Source organism: Paroedura picta, chromosome 1 (assembly GCF_049243985.1).
Source record: "Paroedura picta isolate Pp20150507F chromosome 1, Ppicta_v3.0, whole genome shotgun sequence".
Lineage (NCBI taxonomy): Eukaryota > Metazoa > Chordata > Lepidosauria > Squamata > Gekkonidae > Paroedura > Paroedura picta.
Window position 1 is genome coordinate 164,912,194 of NC_135369.1, and position 24,744 is coordinate 164,936,937.

General features: G+C 43.7%; 1 long non-coding RNA gene across 1 annotated transcript; it reads right to left on the reverse strand.

Annotated features, from left to right (window-relative positions):
• Positions 1 to 14,729: 14,729 nt before the first annotated feature.
• On the reverse strand, positions 14,730 to 23,222 carry LOC143819734 (uncharacterized). Its single transcript, XR_013225082.1, has 4 exons — positions 23,108 to 23,222; positions 19,655 to 19,751; positions 18,184 to 18,267; positions 14,730 to 15,574 (listed from the first exon to the last, which is right to left on the reverse strand). It is a non-coding gene; the product is annotated as an uncharacterized LOC143819734 (long non-coding RNA).
• Between the last annotated feature and the right edge of the window lie 1,522 nt (positions 23,223 to 24,744).

A 24,744-nucleotide genomic window follows, 5' to 3' on the forward strand; every position in this document is an offset into this window, starting at 1 on the left:
TCTGCCCACCCAATCACAATCTGGCTAAGTTCATAGAATCAGCATTTCATCCTCCTCCTCATCTTTAAAAGGCTATCCCAGTAGGCCTCAGAGCAAGCAGGTGAGTCAGGGGGACTCAGTGCTTCTCAGGCTCTCTGCTAGCAGCCTGAAGGAGTTCTGGGCATACTAAGAATCTGCAGAACCAGCCCAGGACAACCTTGGCCTAGAGCTCTAGAAACAGCTAAGTGTTGTTAGTTCAATAGCCAAGTTACCTGCCCTACGGCTGCTGTTCATAAAGAGGCCTTCAGTCAATGGAACTGGGGGGGGAGGGGTGTTTGCCCCGCCACGCAAAACATGGATGCTGGAGTTGATAGCCATACCCCACGTCACTTTGATAATGCAATATCAGTTTCTTGCTGAAGCACAGAAGGTGAAGGATTAGATAATATGAAAGGGATTTATAATGTACACAGCTACATGGAGGTTGTTTTTATTGGATGCTTTCTCAAGATAGCAATTGGTTTGCATGCCAAAAGGAGAGTGGCATCATTGTCACACCACAAAATACCTTAAAAAAGAACATGCCTTGGCCCCTGGAGTGAACCACTATTATTATTTTTATTATTTTTTATTATTAGTGGTATTATTAGTATTAGTATTATCATCATCATCATCATGATTTGATTTGATTTGTATGACCACCGCTCTCGGAAACCGGCTCGCAGCGGTTCATAATATTTCCATACAAATACAGTACATTAAAAAAACATTAAAATTCTCCATTAAAACCCCATAAACAATGACTCAGTCACAATGATGGCGGTTAAGAAAAAACTATTCCCACACAGGCCCACTGGATGAGCAGAAGGGAGCGGCTGGATAATTGAGTGTAGGATGGAACATTCTGGGGAACCAGGCCAGTCTAATACGCCCCCCCCCCCATGGGTGGAGTAGCCTGGTTGTAGATGGAAAATAGAAAGCTCTGTACTCTCAGTGAACAAAAGGCATTGGAGAACTTAGGGCCTTTTCGCACGGGGATCTTTGTTGCAAATTGTTTGCGGAATGAAAAATCGGCATTTAAAATAGTGGAATTCGTCGTTATGCATACCTGCCTTTGTAGTGGAATCAGTTGCGTTTTTTAGCGTTTCCCACAGGCTTCCGGTCTCGGCAGAAATCGCTAGAAAGGAAGCGCTATTGCCAAGCTCATCCCGCCCCTGGCCGTCAAGCAGCCAATGGGCAGCCGTTAGCATGCTCCCAAACAGCCCCTTTCCCTTTAAGAAAGGTTTTTTTAAAAAAAAAACAGACCCATAGCAACGAATCTAGGTAGATTCGTTGCTACGGAGAGACCCATCCAGCTGCCTAATGTGAGCTGTCGTTTGATTGTATGATCGTTGGCACGCTGCCTCGAGTGATAAAAAAAAAATCCCCCCCCCTCTCACGGGCCCGATTTTCGGCTGAATTTATGTGTAAAAAATAAAGGGACTTTATTTCAGCAAACGGGCTTTTCTGTGGTTTGTGCTTAGTGACTAAAGGTGAAGGACTGAAGCCAGGGAAGCCTCTAAACAGAAAGAGGCTCGCTGGTGCGTTTATCCCCGCTCGCTCGGAGAAAAAAAAATGGCGATCGCTTCGCCGGAAGTTTGGAGGAGAGAGCCAGGGGGAGGGACTTTGAAGAACCAGCAACAATGGTAACGCACAGGTCTTTAGCGCTACAGTTGCAGATTGGTTGCAGGAGTGTATCGCTATCCGGAGGGTGAATCCACTTTTCTGGATTCCCCTGAAAGCGCTACAACGAAGCGCTTTTTGCGGGTCGGTTTCAGGATTGTTGCAGATTGTCTACGACGTCGTGGGTTATGGCAAATTAGTAGCGTTTCCAATTAGCAACCATTGTGCTATTTTGAAGCCGTGCGAAATGGCCCTTAATATTTACCCCTCAAGTCAAAGTCAAGTGGTTCAAGTGTAATACAAAACAAGTTTTAGAATACTTAGAAGGCTATATTCAATGTTCTGTTTGGACTGGTTGTATTTTTTTTAACCAAAAAGTTGGACTTCTATTACCTTCCCTACTTTTCAACTGACTGAGGTATATTTGATGAAGATCCTAGTTCTTCCAATAAATAATTATGATGATCCAGTGTTCTGTGAGCTTTTCAAAACTTGAGAAGGACCAAAATATTTGTTTTCTCTTTTGTTCTGAACCTTGTAGGAACTCAGTAATCCTAGAAAGAAAGGCACATGCCTTACAACTGTTACCAGTATTTCCACGGAGGAGATATTTTTCACTTACTAGCTTTCTACACGCCAGAGTTTATTTAGCACAAGACCTTACCACATATCCTTTTCTTAACATGTGCCTTGATTAGAGATGTTAGTCCTCAGGATTCCCTTGGTTTTACCAAGCATCTCCAGGTGACAGAGGTGTCCCCTGGAGAAAATGACAGCTTTGGAGAGTGGACTCCATAGTATCACACTCCACTGAGCATCACACTCCACTGAGGTTCCTCCCCACCCCAAATCCCGCCCACTCCCAGCTGCACCCCTAAAGTCTCCAGGCATTTCCCAACCCAGAGTTGGCAACCCGAGTCTTGAAGAGCTTCTTCCTACCAATGTGGAGCCTGAAATGGTCTTTGGACTTGCAGTAAGCATGCTGGAGGTAGAAGCAGGCATTTATCCCCTTCTTTCTTTTCCTGAACAAACCCCCAAATTCATTCATTCATTCAATTTTTATACTGTCCTTCCATATGGCTGAGGACGGTTTACATATAACATCACAGGAGGATACATGTCATGTCATAGTAATAAGAATTGAAATTGTTAATTGAAGTTTCAGGATGGTAGCTTTGATTTATGATGATGCTTTGTTGTTTAGGGTTTTTTAACGTCCTTTATTCCATTTAAAAAATAATAAATGGGGGAAATGAAAATGGAGGAGAGAAGGATGAGAAAGGGAGAAAAAGTGTGTCGGGATGGGAATTCCCTCTCCACAAGTCTCAGCTTCTGTGTTTGTGGAGGAGCCAGCTAGGTGTAGTGGTAAAAAGCAACGGCTTCTAATCTAGCAAGCCGGGTTTGATTCCCTGCTCTTTCATATGGAGCCAGCTGGGTGACCTTGGGCTTGTCACAGCCATGATAGTGCTGTTCTCACACAGCAGTAATGTCAGGGCTCTCTCAGCCCCACCTACCTCACAGGGTGCCTGTTCTGGGGAGAGGGAGGGAAGGTGATTGTAAGTTGTTTTGAGACTCAGGCTGTAGAAAGCGGGACATAAAAGCCAACTTTTCTTCTTCTTCTTCTTCTTCTTCTTCTTCTTCTTCTTCTTCTTCTTCTTCTTCTTCTTCTTCTTCTTCTTCTTCTTCTTCTTCTTCCTCTTCTTCTTCTTCTTCTTCTTCTTCTTCTTCATTCAATAGCATTGTTTAGTTTAGTTTTTTTACGGTTCTTTCTCTCTCTGAAATGTGTCTGCTGATTAATAGTATACTGATTTACATACACATAAACGAGTTCTAACATAACCGGTCGTGACTTCATGCTGATGTTGAACAGAGTTGAAATTCTGACGTCCATATCCGTATTTGCCCATGCCTAGGCACGCACACACATTCACAAAAGGTGTGAGTGGCTCATAATGTATAGACTATAGAGACTTGCAGTATAAAATAAAAGTAGGAGGGAATCGTTCCGCTGGGAAGGCTATGAAATGCTGCACGTTGTAAATTACAATAAAAAGTGGAGGGGAAAGATATAAAGCTAGCAGGAATCAATTTTCTTTCCCAATCATATTTCGACCTTAATAACACAGACTTAATAGGCTCATACCTTTTGTCCCATATAAGAAACAGGTTGTTGCTGATCGATGTGTCTTTTAAAAAAAGAGACAGAGAGAAAGAAAACGATATAATGGAATGGAGAAACATTCCACTGATATGTACACAGTTTTGTGATGAAGGTCTAATGTTCCAACCCAGTTTTCACTCAGATTTTTATTATAAATATTCCACTTCCAATAGTTTTCCTTCTGTATTTTGAGAGTATATTTCACATTCTTAAAGAGCCAGCTTGGTGTAGTGGTAAAGACTGGCTGCCTCTGATCTGGCCAACAGAGTTTTATTCCCCATTCCTCCGTGCACAACCATCTGGGTGACCTTGGGCCAGTCACAGTTCTCAAAGAGCTCTCTCAGGCCCACCCACCTCATAGGGTGTCTACTGTGGGGAGAAGCATAGTAAGTGATTGAGTAGTAAAAAGTAGGGTGCAGAATACCAGCTCTGCTTCTTAAATTGGCTTTTAACTTTCAATGGAAATAATTGTTTCTACTAATGGAGCTCATATACTGGGAGACGGCATGGCATAGTGGTTAAAGTGTCAGACTAGAACCTGGGAGAAACCAGCTTTGAACCCCATAGTGCTTTAGAACTCACTGGGGCTTTCCGCACCGGGATCCTTGTAGCAAATTGTTTGATGAACGAAAAATCGTCATTTTAAATAGTGGAATTCGTCGTTATGCATACCTGCCTTTGTAGTGGAATCCAGTTGCGTTTCTATCGTTTCCCACAGGCTTCCGGTCTCGGCAGAAATCGCTAGAAAGGAAGCGCTATTGCCGAGCTTGTCCCGCCCCTGGCCGTCAAGCAGCCAATGGGTGGCTGTTAGCATACTCCCAAACAGCCCCTTTCCCTTTAAGAAAGGTTTTAAAAACAAAACACACACACGCGTTGCAAGGAATATGCGTTGCTTCGTTGCAACTGAGAGACCCATCCAGCTGGCAGGTGTGTTTGAGCTGCCGTTTCATCATTGCCACGCTCCCCCCGAGTGAAAAAAAAATCCCCCCCCCTCACGGGCGCGATTTTCGGCCGAAAACAGTGTGAAAAATAAAGGGAAAATACATCAGCAAATGGGCTCCCCTGTTGTTTGTGCTTAGTGACTTTAAACAGCTCTGGGGAGGGACTGCAGCCGGGGAAGCCTCACTTGCTAAACGGAGGCTCGCCGGTGCGTTGATCTCCGCTCGCTCGGAGAAAAAAAAATGGCGATCGCTTCGCCAGAAGATCAGACGAGAGAGCCAGGGGGAGGGACTTTGCAGAAACCACAACAATGGTAACGCACAGAACTTTCCCGCTAGTGTTGCAGATTGGTTGCAGGAGTATAGCGCTTTCCGGAGGGTGAATCCACTTTTGGGGATTTCCCTGAAAGCGCTACAACGAAGCGCTTTTTGCAGATCGGTTTCAGGTGTGTGGCAGATTGTCAACGACGTTGTGCATAACCGCAAATCAGTAGCGTTTTCAATTGGCAACCATTGTGCGATTTTGAAGGAGTGCGGAAAGCCCCACTGTCTGATGCTGGGCCCATCAGCCACCTCCATCTTATCTACCTCACAGGGCTGTTATTGTGTGGAAGAGTGGAGAATACTATCATGAGATACTTTGGCTCTCCAAAGGGGAGAAAACTGGGATGAGGGCGATCATCAACATCATCCTTGTCTTTTTTACAGTATACCCTTATAGAAAGGGGCTACCTGATGTTGGGGAGTTTGGTGGGTTTGGATGGGATGGATGGATGTACAACCCCTCGTGACCCAGTGGACAATGATCCTCCAGGCCTTCCTGTCTTCTACCATTCCCCGGAGTCCATTTAAGTTTGCACCTACTGCTTCAGTGACTCCATCCAGCCACATCATTTTCTGTCATCCCCTTCTTCTTTTACCCTCGATCGCTCCCAGCATTAGGCTCTTCTCCAGGGAGTCCTTCCTTCTCATGAGGTGGCCAAAGTATTCGAGTTTCATCTTCAGGATCTGGCCTTCTAACGGGCAATCAGGGCTGATCTCCTCTAGGACTGACCGGTTTGTTCACCTTGCAGTTCAAGAAACTCGCAAGAGTCTTCTCCAGCACCAGAGTTCAATTCTTTGACGCTTGGCCTTCCTTTTGGTCCAACTTTCACAGCCATACATTGCAACTGGGAAGACCATAGCCTTGACTAGACGCACTTTCGTTGGTAGGGTGATGTCTCTGCTTTTTAGGATGCTGTCTAGATTTGACATAGCTTTCCTCCCTAGGAGCAAGCGTCTTTTAATTTCTTTGCTGCAGTTCCCATCTGCAGTGATCTTGGAGCCCAGGAAAATAAAATCTGTCACTACCTCCATTTCTTCCCCATCTATTTGCCAGGAATGGAGAGGGCCGGATGCCATGATCTTTGTTTTCTTGATGTTGAGTTTCAAGCCAGCTTTTGCACTCTCCTCCTTCACCCTTATCAAGAGGCTCTTTAGTTCCTCTTCGCTTTCTGCCATTAGAGTGGAATCATCTGCATATCTGAGGTTGTTGATATTTCTCCCTGCAATCTTAATCCCAATTTGTGACTCATCTAACCCCACCTTTCTCATGATGTGCTCCGCATACAAGTTAAATAGGCAAGGTGACAGTATACAGCCTTGCCAAACTCCTTTCTCAATTTTGAACCAATCAGTGATTCCATGCCCGGTTCCCACTGTTGCTTCTTGACTTGCATATAGGTTTCTCAAGAGACAGATACGATGCTCTGGAATTTCCATCACTCTAAGAACTTGCCACAATTTGTTGTGCTCCACACAATCAAAGGCTTCAGCATAGTCAATGAAGCAGAAGTAGATGTTCTTCTGGAACTCCCTAGCTTTCTCCATGATCCAGCGTATGTTGGCAATTTGAACTCTAGTTCCTCTGCCTCTTCGAAATCCTGCCTGTACTTCTGGAAGTTCTCGGTCCACATATTGCTGGAGCCTAGCTTGTAGGATTTTGAGCATAACTTTGCTAGCATGAGAAATTAGTGCAATAGGTTGAAGACAAGAGAAGGGACTGGAAGGTTGCAATTGTTCTGTGACTTGAATTGCAAATCTGAGCCAGAGACAAATTTTGGAGCTGGGACCATTGTCTCCATTTGAAGATGACTGTTTCAAGTGGTTGAATTTTGCATTCGCAACCACCAGAATACAAAATGTTATCAGCTACTCAAGCAAGGGCCTTGCTCTTTGCATGAATTGATTGATTTAGAAGTTTGAAGTATGTCGAATTTCTTCGTCTTTGTCATGGAGTACTGTAAGTAGAAATAGAACTATAGAATATATGGGAGGGAGTACAAATGCAAAATCAAGAGTTTAATAGAAATGGATGAGTCTAATCAGATAAATATGAGCGGATTTGGAGAAAGAATACAGTATTCAGGTGGAGCACAGAAACAGGGCTTTCCTGTATATTGAGCAATATCTCGTGAAGCCTGCTGTATAATAGCAACTTACCAGCACTCCACACCTCTCAAGCTGTCTTGAATGTTATTTGCCACTTTTTGAGCATGTTGCACTCCTCACTCATTGCTGGAAACGCGGGGATAGTGAGTAACGCACTTTAGACTTGTTGTGCTTTGCCCTGCCTGTCAGGATTATAGAAACCCTGTCATAAATTAGCCTGAGTTCTTCCATGACAGTTTAATTGCTTGGTGCCTGGGAGCTCCAGGCCCTGTAATCATGCTAACTAGTAGAAAGTGAAATGTATGTTATTGTATCCATTATCTCTGAATGTCAGTGGGGGCCTCTCGGCTGGGTCTGGTTTCACTATCAAAGGAAGACAGCCAAGGCCATGTGAAAGTAACACTGTTTTTAATTGCATGTGTCTCCTCTTGCTCTCTCCCCTCCCTTGGGAACCTTCAAGCTTTGGGCGGGAGAAATGTATTGATAAGTAGAAGCAAATCTGGCTTCAAACCAGATTTGACTTCGCCAGTCTAGATGGATGTAGTGCCTCTCAATAAAACTTTCTATTATTAAGAAGTTAGTTGTGAGTTCTTGCAACGTCTGACACTGCCTAGCACTGTCAATAACTTTGGCCAACCAGTCCCCTCCAGCATGGATGATTGACATATGAACTTCTGGCGATCACCAATATTTTTAAATATATACTTGTTTAAATGCCTCTCTGCATATTCATAGAGGCACAGACAATCTCAGCCGAGGCGTGTGTCCACCTATTCCTTGTTCCAGGCTGTCCTCTATTTTTAAAAAGCACTTTCCGTTCCCCCGTAAGAAGGGAGAGGGAGGCGGGTGCAAGGGTGGGACATTGGAGGTGGAGGGAGCGCGTCTTCGCCTCCATACATTTCTTTCCCTAGTGTCCTGCTGATTGTCCACCGGGGGGTAGCGCTTTTTAGGTTGGTGAATCCACTTCTTGGGATTCGCCAACTCATGCTTCAAAATGGCGGATATAGCGAGCAGTTTGCTGGCCAGATGCAGGAGGTTGGTGGCGTCATGCAGAGCGGCCGGAATATAGCGTCTTCACTGGGTCAGCATGATGCTAAATTTATGGCGTGCAGAAAAACTCACACAATTCACAAATCACAATTCACAAGTCATTTCTATCCTATTTTAATTATATTTTATATATAAAATATCACTGCATTTCTATTGATCTGTTCCCACATTTTTATTGATTGATTGTTGCTAAGCAAGCTCTCCTGTTGACCTACGAAGGAGTCACCTCAATTATGGTCCCCTCTTTGTGACTTATTCAACTCTGAGCTCTCTGCCAGCCAGAGCTAATTAGAGTCTGCTGTAAAGAAATGCTTTGTTACTAGGATACCAGGGTTGCTACTGCTTTTTAAAATTATTTTTGGCAAAGCCCTAGTGTATGACTTGAAAAAAAGTCATGGGGTCAGCCTTACCTAGTATCTTGCAGCAACGATGGGGAATTTGTCACCTCTTGTGTTTTTGGCTGTAAATCAAATTTAATGTCCCGGGAACCACCCAGGAAATACACGAAGCAACCTCAAAAGTCCATCTTTAGGATGTCACTAATTATGAAGCATTAGAAACCCATGACAGCCTTTCAGGCTCGGATAGAATGGTTTTCCTCAAGGTGGTAATTCTGTAACTTGGTTGTACAAGTTTATACTGCCAGGTTGACACTGCTACTCCGTATGGATGAGGCTTTTTGTATTCACTTTTGCGTTTCCTCTGCCTGAATTGTGCCCAGATACAGATTTACCATCTCGCTGGAAATAAGACCTCAGAGACAAAATTAATGAATACAAGGAGACATCCCGTCATAGTCTTCTTCACTAAGGATGTCGGGGACAGATGACAATAACTTGGCTCCTCTCATCCTTAAAGTGCCTGACAAGCCATCGGGCAATTTTGCATCTGCAGGTAGCAATCACGTCTGCTTTTTGTGCCTTGTTATTTCCCGACAGAAAGACTGCCAGAGTTGATTTGGAGTCGTCGTATGAGTCCTAACCAAGGGACAAATGAACACTCCCAACTTCATTTTCTTGAACCAGAGGCGTGAACAAAAAGGATGTTCAAATTTCAGTGTCTTAACACACGCATTTGGGGCCAATTGAATGTTTAAACTCATATTTAAGTGAGTAATATTTCCACGTTTAAGTGAGTAATATTTCCATACTATTAAGAATAACCCTATCTCGGTTGTTGTCATGGCAGATGCGCATTACAGCTGTCTCTGACTGGCAGTAGTCGACAGTAATCAACTTGTGTGGAGGCCTGTGTGCTGTTGTGAAAAGCAAAAGACAACACAAGACTTGTCAGGATTCAGGAAGCATTGAATTAGATCAAAGGAGCCACAGATCCTAGAATCACTGCAAGCAGCTATTGTATTCCTGTAGATTCCAAATATACAAATGACCTGTCCAGTCAACACAGGCTCCCCCCCCCTCATGATACAATGAGAAATTAAATAAACCACTGTGACTGGATGAAACCTGTCTGAAAAGGGCTTTGCTCTAAAGCATTGCTGAATAATGGAATTTCCTAAGACAAGCTCAGGGCAGGGAGCTTCGAGCGGCTGCTAGCTGAAATAGGTCCATCTGCAAACGAGGCAGATACGGCGTGGTGTAATTCTTTTGATGGATAATTGACTATTCTTCTTGCAAAGGCACCGGCAATGTATTTCCTAACTATAAAGGCATGAGAGCTTCTTTGCCGAAGATGACACAAAAGAAGAAGGGATTTACATTTCTGGTGGTATTTTCAAGGCATAACTCAAATTTAATCTGTTTGTGAAATGGGTTGTGCTTGGGGGGCTGGGGGCGGGGAATGCCTTTCGTTGTGTTTCTGCGAACTCAAAACAAAGCTTAGAATATGTGCATCCTCGCCCCTGCCTACAGGAAATCCATTCGCTCTTGATGGATATAGGATGAGAGCTCACAGATCCATTCTCTTCCTTGCATCAGGGAGAGATTTCTTCTGCCAGAGTTTGCCCACCTGCTTGAGGAATGGGTCTGTAGGCAACAACAGATAGGCAACAGAAGGAATTCACTTTAGATCCAGAGTGTTTCACATGTGCTTGGTTTCTTGTCATTTCTTTTCCTATACATGTGGGGTCTCATTACGTAAGTCATGAAATCTGAGTCAGGTTGGGTTTTTCCCTTACCCCAATTGCAATTCACCTCTGAATGGGACTTGCCTTCAAAACTGCAGGGGCCACTCAGCTCAGTGGATCAACAACAGGCATTAGCTCATCCATTATTTCCTCATGCAAACTGGGAACAGTGCAAGCAGAGAGAATAGGTGAGCTGATACCCATTGTCATTGCCAGTGATGAGCCTGGACCATGTGTCTCCCCGAGGGGGATATGCTTGCTCAAATAGAACAACTAAAAAGGATAAATGTACAGCATGGGATCAACATTTCTTGAGGACAGCCTAGTCCCATGGGAACCTACCCAAGCACTTGGAATATCTTCAATGTCCCTGCTTTGGATGTCTTCACTGTCTAAGACTAGCTGGATATCATCCTGAAAAAGGCAATTCTTAGTCATGGCAGCAAAATCAATGGGATCTTCTCTCCAGGGAGATTTGTAAATCATCCTCTATCATTGTTCCCTGCCAGTATCGAAGACTTAACGGTTTTCTTGCTTTTGCTCTCACACTGACCTTCCTTAATTGTTAGTGGTCAGACCTGTCCTCACTTTGACGGGCCAACACTCTGCCAATGTTGCTTGCGCCGTACCATTGTATTATTCTGCAATCCAATCTCTGTGCTGGAAATGTATAAATGTGTGTCAGTTTGACCAAAAGCTAACCAGCAATACCTGGACCCACACATAAAGCAGGAAATGTACTCTCCAGCCAAGTGCCATGATTTCCAGAAGCTGTGTGGGTCTCTCAGATTACAGAAGGGGCTCTACCACAGGCTTTTTACTCCCCTCTATAGAAACAATGAAGAAGAAGAAGAAGAAGAGTTGGTTCTTATATGCCGCTTTTCCCTACCCGAAGGAGGCTCAAAGCGGCTTACAGTCGCCTTCCCATTCCTCTCCCCACAACAGACACCCTGTGGGGTGGGTGAGGCTGAGAGAGCGCTGATATCACTGCCCGGTCAGAACAGTTTTATCAGTGCCGTGGCGAGCCCAAGGTCACCCAGCTGGTTGCATGTGGGGGAGCGCAGAATCGAACCCGGCATGCCAGATTAGAAGTCCGCACTCCTAACCACTACACCAAACTGGCTCTCCAGGTCAATGGCACACATAAGAATGTTACTAAACTTATCACTCCTTAAGTGCTTATTCCTTCTGTTTGAACTCCATTAGTCATGATAAACATACCTACCACACCAAGTCCATTTCCCATTCTCTAATCCCAGGGTCATCATGGCACCATTTGCATTTTTGCTTAATTCAGTTGATGTCTTTGTTTTCCGCCTGGGTCATGGGTCCACCCAGGGCAATCACAGGTATCATTTCTGTCCTGGGAAACCTTGGGCTTCATTCCAAATTTTGTTCACGCCAGAGAAGAATATCACCCACCTTCTAGGGAGTTTTTATTATACACATGAAGTCTCAACAAGTACATTCTTAGGGGCTACAGCACCCATCCTTAGCCTTCAGATACAAATCCAGTTATTTAAGGCACACACAAGAGCCCCTCTGTGTGTGTTCCCTGGGATTCTCTGCATTCACCCCACTACATGTGGGCCCACTTTTCCTTCAAGTATATGTGTGTTCTTAGATCCAGTATGCACACCCCTATGTATTTGTAGGCCCCTAGAATTGCTGGCCAGTTTCCCTTGGACTTCTTCATGCAGTGAAGATAACTGTAGCTTTCTTTCCACCTATCACACCATCTCATCTCTGTTTTTCCTCTTGAATGTATGCTTTGGTTAATGTGTATCCAAGTATGCTAGTTTATTTTGATTTGTTTTCTAATAAGAATAATTTTCATTTATTTCTAACTGGTTTTGGCCCCTAAAATCTAGAACTAATCAGCTTGGTTATTGAAGATATCCACATTACCATTATAAACTTGTTGTTATTAGTTGTTGGCCTGCTTTTGAGTAAAGTGATACAGAGGTTCATATGGCAAAATTCCTTCGGTTAATGAGCTGTCTCTGAAGTGTTGTGGTAATTTAAAACAGCACGACTTTATTCCTGCCTTTTTTCACCGTGCAATCTTTCTTGGAGGGCTTTTAAAATTTGAAATGTTCTACATTCAGTGCTATAGTGCTAAAGCAGTATAGCATTTGAGTGCTATAGGGGCACAATTAAGACGCTTTGACTCCATCAATTACATTGAGTCAAGGCATCTCAGTGGTGCCACTATAGCCCTCAAGTGCTATAATGGTTTAGCCCTATAGTGTTCAACTTAGAATGCTCAAGAAATCTGTGAGGGTGGTTCCAGGGTAAAAAAGGGTGGAGGGAGTGGTATTGTTGAATGGTCATTTTAAACAGCACAATCCAGTGATTCAGAATGGCAATGAAGGGGTAGAAAGAAGTCAGTTTTCATCAAAAGAGGCTCAACCAGATTTTGCTGACCCAGTGCAAGCAGGTTTGTATGCACAGGTAAATAAATTCTGCTAGCATCTGGTTACTAAAATGGGTCTGTCTGAAATGACAGGGGGAAATCCATTAGCAACCAATCACTAAAACAGAATACAAAGGCAGTTTGAAAATGGCTGTTGTCAATCTCCCCCCAACAGTGGATGATTTTTCTGTAAATTTCAGCAGGGAATCCATACACTATGCATGTATTACACAAAATCCTATTGTTCCAAATCAATGTATTGATGGGTTATCTTACTCTGTTGAATTTTTTAAAATTACTTTGAAACAATAGCTGACCAAAGGTTTATTTTAGGGGGGGGGCTGAAGATTTAACAGCCAACACTTCCCTGTCTGACAGGATAAGACTGGATGAGGCCCCTGGAGTTCAAAATACATTTATGAAGGCAGCAATTTACTAATGCAAGTAATTTTTGGAGGGGAGGGATTAGAATATAGATTCAAGTGAAACTAGTTTTTCAGTTCCAATCCGGAAGGCTACAAAATTTTGGCATAACTTTGACTGTTGAATTTATTACGTTTGACTGTGATGATCACATAGGAACCAATAATTGAATCTCCTTGATTCACATCGGATGACTCAAACACTGACTGAACAGGTTTGCACTGGGTTATTCCAAAGCTGTCAATGCAAATGCAGATACTAATAAAACCTCAAGGGTAACTTATTGTAATTCCTTTCACATGGGTGGTTCTTGAAGAAAACTTAGAAACTTATTTTAGTAAAGAATGATCCTACCCACTTGTTTACAGGAGTTAGCACATCTAATTCCAACAATATGAGCCAGGATAATGTAGTGGTTGGAAAGTTAGACTTCGATCAGAGAGACCCAGGTTCAAGTCCCTATTCTAGAAGAAGAGCTGTTTTTTATATCCTGGTTTTTATTGCCCAAAGGCGTTTCAAAGTGGCTTACAATCACCTTTCCTTACTTTCCCTACAACAGATATCTTGTGAGGTAGGTGAGGCTGAGAGAGCTCTGATAAGACTGCTCGATCAGAACAGCACTATCAGGGCTGTGAATAGTCCAGGGTCACCCACTTGGCTGCATGTGGAACAGCAGGAAACCAAATCCAACTCGTCAGATTAGAAGCAACTGCTCTTAACCACTACACCATACTCATGCTACCATAAAGCTCATGGGGTAACATTGAGCCAGACTGTCTCTCAGCCTAACCTACCTGACAGGCTTATTGTGAGGATTAAATAGAGGGCAGGAAGCAATGCACTGAGTACCTTGGAGTAAGGGCCATACAAAAATGTACATAATAAAATATGATTTTGTGCTTAATTTTGCTGCGTTGATGCCTGTAAGCCACTGGCATTGAACAGAAGTAATCTGCAGCTGCCATGTCCATAGGAGCTAATGATGTATATTTCTGTTTTGTATTTTCTTTCTGAGTGTTTTATTTGGCAGGAGGTAGGTGACAGAGGCAATGGGAAGACTCCTTTTCATGTGGAAACATACTTCATGTTCTTAGGTTTAGATCAACAGGGAATCACCTATACAGCTTGGTATAACATGTAAGTTTCCCATCACTTATTCAATAAACAGAGTTGTACTCATAAAGACCTTGGTTTCCCAAAGAGCTGATGGATAGGAATTTACTGCTGCTACTTCTAATAATAATAATAATTGAAGCATCTTTGTTAGGGTCACCAAGTCCCTCCCCACCAGTGGGGGATGGGAGTGGGGTAGGTCTGATGGATCCAGGTTAGAAAAGTCCTAGACATTTGGGGGTGGGGCCTGGGGAGGACCAGAACCTCAGTGAGGTACAATGCCATACAGTTCACCCTTGGAAGAATTTGCTTTCTTCTGGGTACTGTCTGCACTCACTTTTTTTTCTGCTGTCAATCCTGCCGAATTCTGCTTGATCTGAACCTAGATCTTGGAAAAGATCTGCATTCCCGACTGGAAGCAGCTTTTACTACTGCATTCTGTACTTGAATGATTCCAATTATCAGTCTCCTCTCTCCTTCCTGCTTGATAGAGGGGGTGGGTGGCCACATACACTTTCATCTCCCTTTCCAGCCAGCTCTAAAGCTAGGTAGTGGGGGGGGGGGGTGAGCTCCAGCTGGCATTGAAGGAGCATGAGGCTGAAGAGGGCTTTACTTCCAGCCTTTTGTCCCCCGATTCTACAGCCAGAGCAAGCTGGGGGAGAGGGGAGAATGAAGTCTCCTACAGTATTTGAATTGATGCCCTGACCAACCAGTGACAGACTACTTTGCTACATCAGCAGTGGAAGCACGTAGAAGAGAGTGGAAGATAAATCGGAAAAAACATGAACATCTACACTTGCAATACTGGGCTTTCAGAGCGCATTTCTCAGATTTAGCAGATAATATCCTCATCCAGATAGCCCAGAGAAAAGGTGCGGACTTAATCACAGACATTGCAGATGAAAAACTTAAAGTGATCAAAATGGAAATCGGAAAAGGTGCAGATTGCTTTTTGAAATCCGGGCTGATAAAGGATAAAAAGCCTAGTGCAGATGAGTCCCTAGGGAGCTGATCTCCATACTCTGGGGATGAGCAGCAATTCCAGAGGAGGCTGGCATCCCTCATTCTGTGTACAGAACTGTTTCCATTTTCCTCTGCATTCTTACACCCCTTTCCATTCAGAGGATTCATGCAAAAGAACAATTATATGGTTTGGTGGGCTAGACTGAGCAGGACGAAACCTCTTTTCTCAATGAAGATGTGCATGTGGAAGAGGAGAGAGCAGGAATCCCCCCCCCCCATCTTTCTTAACTTCCGGCCATCTTTTACATGGGAGCCACATCCTTCTGAATGATCTTTCTGGAGATTGGAAGGGGCTGCAGAAACAGAGAGGAATGTGAGAAAATCCTTCACAACATGTGCAGACTGATAGAAAACTACCTGCTGTAACTATTACATTATTTCTCTTTATACTTCTCAGAATATATATTTATAATCTGACATTACAGTCTGAAGAACTAGGAATACATCCTGATGGACTGTGTTCATAGCATTTAGAGGATAATTGTGTGAAGAAAATGAATTTGGGCCTAGTGGAGTCCACATCATTCTCTTTGCCTAATTACACTGATCAGCCTGAAGTCCAGCCTCTCTGAATATATCCCCCAAAGAGCATTATGCTCAGCCAGTTCCAACAGGCTGGTGGTCCCTGGCTCACGAGAGGTATGCCTGGCCTCAACCAAGACCAGGGCTTTTCCATTCCTGACCCCTACCTCCCTACCTGGTGGAATGAGCTCCCAGAGGAGACAGGGGCCTAGCCTGAGCTTACCCAGTTTCTCTCAGGGCCTGCAAAATGGAACTCTTCCACCAGGCATTTGATTGAGGCTGGGCTATCAGTAACATCTGAGAATCCCCCATCCCCCTGTAATACCTGGTTCTGACAATCAATTTGGGAGGGTAATATGGGAGAGGCCTGGATATAAAGGATGCAGATGTTATTTTAGTTATTTAAATAGGTATTAATTATGTTTTTTAAATGATGTAGACTGCCCTGAGATGGCTGGGCCAAGAGGGGCATTCTTATAAGTCAAATAAAAATAAAACCCATACTTAGTTCTAGAGCATTTGAACGAACCCATGACATGGGCATCACCTATCATGGTATTACATGTCTGGCACAGGAAGGAAGACAACTGTCAGTTGTCTACCCTAGATTGTCTTGCATCAGTGCTAAAGATGAAACCATTGGGCCACTTACGAAATGGAAATTAGCAACATTATTCCAGGCGCGAGCTTGATAAAACTGGAACACACCCATGGAACAGCAAACCCTCTGAAAACCCCTTAGTAGCATGGCCCATGAAAGCATATGCTAAATCTGGTCGGGTATGAATTTGTCCATTTTTAAATGCCTTGTTAATTTCATCAAAATATTAGAGTTCCTTTTCTCTGAATGGTGCCCATGGGGTACATCAGAAGATATTTCCTTGGTTCCTAGTTCTCAGGAAAAGCTATACCAAGCACCGTGTTCCATTTTATACTGCAATGTTTCCTGTCAAACCAGATGAGGCACTTCTTTTGTTACAGCTCAGATTATGATGTGTCATCTTAAAGTTACATCCATGTTATAAAAGAGGAACAGACATATTCAGTACGGTTGGTTCTGGTACAATTACATTTCTGAGAAGATCAGCGAGGAAGGACGAATTGGAACCTGGCTGGATTTCTTTTGGACATTTATTTGAGACATTTCTCTTTCCTGTGCTCAGGATGGCTTCCAAATGACAGAAAAAACAACAAATAAAACCAATGAACTATAGCATTAGCTACTGAAAATAACACATATTAAAACACAGCTGACTGAGCAGGAGTCCCCAACCCTATTGAGCCTGTGGCCAGTGTCCATTCTGCATACATTGGATAATGCGCTTTTGTAGTGGGATTATCTAGCTTGTGTGAAATTGGCCCAGAAGTATTTGAGTCCTGAGAAATGTTAATGGATGCCACCACAGATCCCTGAGCAAGCAGAAACGTGCCTAGTATTAACAGTGTAGCAGGCTTGGATGCTTTAGGATGCTTAGGGCTGATCCTGCGATGAGCAGGGGGTTGGGCTAGATGGCCTGTCTGGCCCCTTCCAACTCTCTATGATTCTATGATTCTATGATTCTATGATTCTATGATTCTAGGCTTGTGTACCGTAGACCTTGTTCTCTGCAGAAAAAGAACTCTGCAGAGAAAGAACTCTGAGAAAGAGGTCAGGGGGTCACCTGACCTCTGAGGAACATCTTTCACTATTGGTAACAAAAATCCATCAAATTTACATATGCATGGGACTTCTTTAAATGAGTTCCTCAGTTATTCCTCTTTGCAAATCCCACAATGTCACCAAATGCCATGAGACTAGGAGGGAATTATACATCCGTATCTGACGTAGCAGGTTGCTGGCATCTGGAGGATAACCAGTCTCGGGATCCCAGGAGAGGCAAACACAAAGGCTGGGGATGTTTTGTAGTAGCAATAGTATTGCCACTGGAAGTCCTGCCTGCATAATTTTGCACACGTCAGCCAGCTCCTTTTCAGTCCAATACTTCGGAAGCTCAAACACGCAATTTCTTAACTCGAATTCATATGGAAAATGGCTTGTGGATTAGATGCAGCTTCTACAAACATTAGCAATATCCTCATTCTGGAAGCCGAAAAATCCAGTTTAAATTAGGGCTTTAGTAACGTGGGTAAACTTGAATGCCGTCGCACCAATCTGCCCTCTTAAAAGTGTTTGAGGCTTTGCCAATCAGAAGGTAAGCTAGAGGAATAAAAAAGTAATTTTCAAAGGCTCTGACATGCTTAGAAAATAATTTCTGGCCTCAGTGCCACTACCACCACCCTGCAATAATAATGCCAGATATTTGGGACAGTTTTTCAGATTTTTGTAGATTTTTGTAGGGTTTTTTTTTTTTGTTCCTTAATGCAAATGGTTCTTTCTTACCTTTTCACTTTGTACATTATTTACATTTGTAGAAATCCAGACTCTCCTTTATGTATCTTCTCCGTTTTCCTCTGCTGAAATGGACTTGCAGTAAGAAAGAATTTAATAGCATTAGAAAGTGGCATTAGAAAGTTTGGGGGGGAACCGCCCTGAGCCCTCGGGGAGGGCGGTATATAAATATAATAATAAATAAATAATAAATAAATAAAGGTGCTGTGTATTCAGCAGCTGTTTAACTCCAAAGATGTTTTACATTTCATATGTTGGCGTAGCTTCAACCTCATTTAAGCTTACCCGTAATGAGTCCTGAAAAATTGAACAGAGAATTTCCATTGATTAAAAAAAAAAAATCAAATGGGTGCACACTGAAGACTTCCCCCTTTTATGCTAGGCTTTCACATCAGTTGTGCAGTGAACTGGATCTTTCATTGAATCATAGAGTTGGAAGGGCTCATACAGACCATCGGGTCCAGTGGTTCTCAACATGGGGGTCACGACTCCTCAAGGGGTCGTTCGGCCCTTTCTCGGGAGTCACTGAGTCAGCTCGGCGACAGCAACATGGCGCTGGCCTCCCTGCCTCCTCAGGGCTCATGGAAGCCGTGAAGATCACCGAGGCTGCGCAGAGAAGGCCAGAGCCACGGATAGTGCCACGTGAGCAGGAGCAGTGGCGGCACATGCACATGCCCCTGCTGTAGGGGTCGTAGCATTAGGGCGGTTGAGAACCACTGCCTAAAGCATCCAGGAAAAGTATCTGTCCTGCCACTGCTTGAAGATTGCCAGTCTTGGGGAGCTCACCACCTCCTTTGGCAGCTGATTTCACTACTGAATTACTCTTACTGTAAATTTGTTTCCTGACATCTAGCTGCACCATTTAAACCCATTACCAGAGGTCCTTTTAGAACTGTTTAGTGGCTAATAGCATTACAATTATTGTCTTGACTACAATGATGGGAACCACTGGGGGTGGGGGTGGGGGTGGGGGTGGGGGTGGGGGTGGGGGTGGGGGGGGAAGGATAGTTCAGTTCTTGAAGGTAAACCCGTTCTGAATGCCGAGTCAGGGATTCCCAAACTTCTTCAGCCACAAACTCAAAACGCCCTATAGTGTCTTGAAAATTTGGCAGAGCCATAATTTCTTATGATTTTAAATTAAAAAGTTCCCAAATGAATAGACCTATAGAGCAATCCAAGCTGGGTCTACTCAGAATCCTATTCATATCCATTTAATGACACTCCCAGCTTTCTTAGGATTCCACTTTTAGTTTTAGAATTTTATTTCTTGCATATTCCCCATAAATTCTCCTACCAAGAGAACTATCAGAAAATTTCTTATAAAATAATAATTGGAGGGTTTTTTCCCTCCATTTTTAACAGGAACAACTCTTTGCCCCCCTTTTCAAATCCTTTAAATATCAGAAAGGAAGCTGGGAAGCTGGTTTCTTACCTTAGGTGCAGCGCTGAGTCTGTTCCTTACCTTTTGTTTTATGTGGCAGCATAAGATGCACATCCAGCCTCAGGGGATTTTCTGCTGTCCTGCATTGGTTGTTATCACACCCCCGTGGCTCCCAAAGCTTGGGAGGAAGGAGAGGGAATTCAGGTATCGACTCAAAACATGCAGCAGCACAATAGCATAAAAGAGAAATACCTGCCGGAACTAGCACTTTGAGGGGTTAAAGCCCTCCTGGGGAGAAAGGTCCTTCTCAGGAGTAAGCTAAGATAGACAGGAAGTAGGCATGACTAAGTGGAGGCTTATAAAGAACTGAAGCAGACAGAAGCAGAGGATTGGGGGGCGGTAATCTGATATTGTCAGGAAACGTGGGAGCTGGTTTGGCAGGAAATATCTGGGATTACTACAGTGTGAGGTGATGAGGCCTTCCCTAGGGCAAAGGAGACTGTATTCCTGGCCATGAGAATGGCCAACCGTGTTCACCGGAAATGCTGGAAGTCCAGCTGCCCCTGAAGGCTAAACCCAGCAGTGAAAGTGGAGCTGCATTGGGCACGGATCTCTGACTGGGGTGGGGGAAACTGGGAATCAGTGCTGAGACAAGTAGAGGGAGTAATTGGTATGGGGGTCACTTGACCTTATTGTGGCCGGTAAGCCCAGGACCCTTTTTGCTTAAAGTTATATGATGAGAGGAGAACTTCATCTACTGCCTGGTGTCTTGACGGTCATTGCTGAGGCTGGAGGGAGATGGGATCACCCAATGGGGAACTGGTTCCTGGCACTGGCAACTTGTCAACACTATTAAGACATCTGTTGGGGCAGTGGTGTATCTGGGCTGCAGCAAGTACGGCAACTGCCCTGGGCACCTTAACCTTTTCCCAGCTGCCGAGCTGACCCCAGCCCTTGCGTGTGTGTTTTCAGTGTTTGTGTGGGTTTGCTTGATCCCCTTAATAATAAGCATTCCAGTTTAACACCCAACTGGTTCGTTTTGAGCTTCTGAAAGGGAACAATCCCCATAGACATTGGTGGAGAGCCCAAATTACCCCCTCTCACAACATCTCCTTAAGTTAAATTCCCCAAACTACATCTTCTTTGGAGAACACACTGTTTATATGGAACAGGGAATGATTCAGCATTTCTCAGCCAATTTCTCAGTCCACTTAGAAGTCAGTCCATCCCACACACCTATGTGACACTGGCTCAACCGCATTTGAAATAGGAGGGCCGGCATGACAACATTCATGGCCCAAACAAAGCATTGAATGAATCCTCCCGAAATGCAAGAATACCAAGCATCTGCTTTGAGCATATATGAAGGAAGAGGCATGTGATAGCACAAGTCTTGTTTTAGCAGCAGGGATATGCTGTTTGATCTCCCTGCCCTATTCTCCTTCCCCGGAAGTGAAACGTAAATTGAGAAAAGCCGCTGAGGCAGCCCTCTGAGCAGATGTGAGTTGTTGGAGAAGACTTTGGTTATTTCCTACATGCCCCTTTTACTGTTAAAAAGCCTCCCACTCACATTGTGTACGTTAATCTATTTGCATCACTGAAAGTTAACAACTGGGAAGCTACAAGGACTTGTGGGGGGCATCTCATTTCCCCATCTTCCATTTTCTCTTTCCCTTCCCTTAAAATCTCCCATAGCCTTACCCTTTTTCTTGCTTCTGTTTTCTTGCTTCTTGCTTCTGCTTCCGACCCAACAGACAACCTACCTTTATCCAACCCTCTGTCTTTAACATTCCTCCCCCCCCCCCAGCAGACTCTAACAGGGAAAACGATGGCACATTGTGTTGTGCCAGCTGCTAGGCCAGACCCGCTCTTAACCTTTCCCTCCTCCTGACAACTCCCACATCCTCTCCCTTTCCCTGACTCATTCTCTCCTCCTCAGTCCTTCTTAGCCTTTTATTTGCCTCCCCTCTTCAGCTATAATTTATTTCCTTAATTGATATCCTATCTTTCTCCACAGTGGGGGCCAAAGCAGCTTACATCCTCCTCCTGTCCTCGTAATCCTCACAACAAGATTTCAGATTTTGCAGCAAACATGGGTGGTCCCCCAAATTTGCAGGGAAATCTGTTTAGTGTCAGTATGGCCCCAATGTTGGAGTTTAGATATCCTCAGATGAGAGCCACATGAAACATTGTTAATGGTTCCAGACATCAGGCTATACCCCATGAAATAAAAAAAAAACACTCAAAAACCTCAAAACCAAGCTATTTGGGGAAGTATCAGAAATGACTTCCTTGCCATCACGTGTTGCCATTGGATATATAAATTAAATGATACGACATGATGGGACAGATACATGTAAAGAATCACGTGCTTTCTATAGTTTAGCCATTAGACTGAAAGTGTGTGGCCCAAAACAAGCACAGGAGCCCTTCCGGTTCAAACAGGAAAGAATTAGAGCAGGTCCCATTCAAACATTGGGGCAGACAAAGCCAGGGGGTATTTAGAATTGTAACTGTTCTCGCTATTGAAATTAGCCAATGGAGAAGTATAATATTACATTCAAAGCTGGACACGATCACAGACAGAACTCACGGTGCTTGCTCTCCTCCCCTTCAATCCTCCTCTGGTTTGTCCATGGCACGTTGAACAACTCCCACTGCCTCTCCAACCTTCTCCCCCACTTCTTTCAGCCACTACTGTTAAGTTACTTCTTGTTGGACAGCTTGTTTCCCCTCATTATTGTCACTAAAAAGGAGGAGGAGATGAGAATGCCAGAAGGTGTAGAGGAGGAAAATGAACGAAGGTTGTAAACGACAGAAGCCACCAATAGAGAGGGCTGGCCTATTATCCACTTTCAGAGGCGTCACAACCCACTTTAGGGTCCTGACGCTGGGGAAACTAAGGATTCTAGGAAACAAATCACTGGACTTGACTACAATCTTTCCCTTCTTTCCACTGGAAAAAGACCTCAAACAAAACTTCATGTCATCTTAAAACGAGGATTTTACATTCATATTCCATACGAAGATTCGAGTGAGAATGGCTCTTTCATTTCTCCTACCCATCTTTTCCCCTCCTTTAGATTAAACATCTTGTATCTTGTATCTTACGGCTCCATTCTGCAAAACTGGATGCCTACCTCCATCCGGATGAGTCTTCCATAGACAAATGCAAGTCTTCCATGGCAGGGAGTAGCTATGCATTTCCATTGGAGGAAAGCTATTCAGTTGGAAGAAAGATTCTAAGTTTGCTGAACAGAGTAGTAGGATGCAAGCCCATTACATTTACTTGTATCATGCCTTCCTACTGAACAAATAATGCCTATGGTAACTGCGTACATGTGTGTGTCAGAGAAGAAAGTAAGATCGTAAGTGAAACATGAAACCCATATATAAACAGCATTCAATTTAAAATCACAAAACTGCAGCATGAAAATGTCATCAAAAAACAAATGCCTACAACCAACTAACATCATTAAAATCTACAGTTCACTGATCCAGCCTGGTATTCAGATAGATTGGAATTTCTCCCACCTTCAAGTTCCTCATACAGATTTAGTGACGAATGGGGGGAGGGGGGAGGAGGAGGTAGAGACCATCCAGAATTGGGGAAGATCAGATCCCCTGGAGAAAACGGCTGCTTTGGAGGATGAACTCCATAGAATTATATTCCACTGAGGTGCCTCCCTGCCCCAAATCCCACCCATTCCTGGCTCCACTCCCCAAACTCCAAGAATTTCCCAAGCTAAAACCCTATTCTGATTTGACTCCGCAGCTCAATGCGGGTTTCAATTCATTTCAGTTTAATGATTAACCAAAAATCCCCGGAAATATGAGTTATTTAATTTCCTAATATATGAATGGATATTGCTTCCTTTTTATTCCTTTTCATATTTTTTATTATTTAATCATTTGCCAGGGAAAGGGGTTATGTTATGCACCTGCAACTGCCATTCATTTCCGTGTGAAAGTTAAGCATTTTCTTAACTGCCTCCCAACCGAAATCATTATGTGTATATAAGTTTGGCTGGATCATCGGAGTTAATAATCCGTTTCTTCAATTTCATGTTCAAAAATATAAGAGGGATCGTTAATTAGACGAAAGGTTCCCATTTACATCAGCATCCTGTTTCACCAACCAGAGAGTTTGATTCAAATGGGTAGCCGTGTTGGTCTGAAGTCGCACAATAAAATCAGAGTCCAGGAGCACCTTTAAGACCAACAAAGATTTATTCAGGGCGTGAGCTTTTGAGTGTAAGCTTTTCGAGTGTCTGACGAAGAGTGCTTGCACTCGAAAGCTCATGCCCTGAATAAATCTTTGTTGGTCTTAAAGGAGCTACTGGACTCTGATTTCAGAGAGTTTGAGGATGTCCAAAAGGGAATCAACCAACTTCCAGTGCTGTTAACATTCAAAGACCTGCGCTTAAAGGTAGACTATTGTTGATCAAACGTTTATTGTTCGCCTTTCCATATATCATCCATCTTATCCCTATTATCACATTGCCTCTGAGCATGGGTGTTCTGCTTACCTAGGATGGCTGTCGATGCACCAGTCCTCCAAGAATTTGTGTGAGACCTTTTAGAAGTTCTTTCACTTAGTGATCATAGAATCATAGAGTTGGAAGGGGCCATACAGGCCATCTAGTCCAACCCCCTGCTCAATGCAGGATCAGCCCTAAACATCCTAAAGCAGAATCATAGAATCATAGAACCATAGAGTTGGAAGGGGCCATACAGGCCATCTAGTCCAACCCCCTGCTCAACGCAGGATCAGCCCAAAGCATCCCAAAGCATCCTAAAGCATCGTGATCCTCACTATGTGGACTGCTTCCAAAGGATATGAAGAAATGCTTCCTTTTCTGAACCAGCTACTTTTCCATCTCACTGGGTGAGCTCAATATTCTAATAAGAGGGGGGAGAGAGTGGGGAAATCCTGCAATGGCTTAAACGAGGAATGCACAGGATAAAGATTTCCACAGCACTTTGGCAAGTGGATAACGAAGCGTGTTGCTTTCTCTCGGCTGTCTTGGAAAAAAATACGTGGGCTTGGTTTTTTTTTTTACTTTTTCTTTTTTAAGTCATCAAAATTGCAAAGGCGAAATGCTTCTGGGTCTGTTAAGTTTTCTTTCATTCTGTCAGTGCGGGTATCCAATGAAGCGCACCACAGGAAA